Source organism: Mandrillus leucophaeus, unplaced genomic scaffold (assembly GCF_000951045.1).
Source record: "Mandrillus leucophaeus isolate KB7577 unplaced genomic scaffold, Mleu.le_1.0 Scaffold370, whole genome shotgun sequence".
Taxonomy (NCBI): domain Eukaryota; kingdom Metazoa; phylum Chordata; class Mammalia; order Primates; family Cercopithecidae; genus Mandrillus; species Mandrillus leucophaeus.
Window position 1 is genome coordinate 273,633 of NW_012103921.1, and position 860 is coordinate 274,492.

Here is an 860-nt window from a genome sequence, read left to right on the forward strand (position 1 = left end):
CCCCATAGAACGCGGACCCGCGCCCGCCCGAAGGACGCAGCGCGAGCCTGACGCTCCCCCAGGACCGGTGCTCCCGAACCCCCCGAGATCCCGCAGATGGGGTGTCCCCGAGAACTGGGAGAGGATGGGGACAGCGGGGACGGGACGGCAGGGTGGCCGCTCCCGCGGGGAACCTCAGGCCCCGTACTCACCTCAGCTTCTCCACCGGGGCGTTGGCAGCACTGCGCGGGGTCTCCTCGGCTGCCGGACAGGGGCACGCACCTGACGTCAGCGCGCAGGAGACGCACACTTGGGTGCCCGCGGAAGTGGGAGGAACAGGGAAGGGGAAGAGGCTGGGGCGGGTCAAGGCGGTGCCTGGACTGCCCTGGCTCCGCCCGCCTGTCGCGCAGGCGCGGGCCAGCGTAGCTCGTGAGTTCGGGGCTAGGCTCCGCATCTTTTCCCAATGGTTGTATTTGTAATAATACTGTGAACGGTAGTATGCAAAGCGCTTCCTCTACCAGTTCTTTCTTTGTTTGTTTGTTTTTCTGAGACAGTCTCGCTCTGCTGCCCAGGCTGGAGTGCAGCGCACGATCTCAGCTCACTGCAACCTCCACCTCTTGTGTTCAAGTGATCCTCCTGCCTCTGCCTCCCAAGTAGCTGGGATCACGGGCGGGCACCTGCCACCATGCCAGGCTAATTTTTGTATGTTTAGCTGACACAGGGTTTCGCCATTTTGCCCAGGCTGGTCTCAAACTCCTGACCTCAAGTAAGTGATCCACCTGCCTCAGCCTCCCAAAGTGCTAGGATTACCAGCGTGAACCACCTTGTCCAGCCCACTACCAGTTCTTTTGATCCTTGCAGCCTTGTGAAGCAAGGTATTA

General features: G+C 61.4%; 1 protein-coding gene across 3 annotated transcripts in view; it reads right to left on the reverse strand.

Moving 5' to 3' along the window:
* CDC42 (cell division cycle 42) overlaps nt 1-316 on the reverse strand; it is a 51,906-nt gene extending 51,590 nt beyond the window's left edge. For 2 of the 3 annotated variants that reach the window (XM_011990126.1, XM_011990129.1), the window contains exon 1: nt 192-316. The gene's annotated coding sequence lies outside the window, so the exon portion shown is untranslated. The remainder of the gene's footprint in view (nt 1-191) is intronic. The other variant, XM_011990128.1, reaches the window with a different exon arrangement.
* Nucleotides 317-860: the final 544 nt, after the last annotated feature.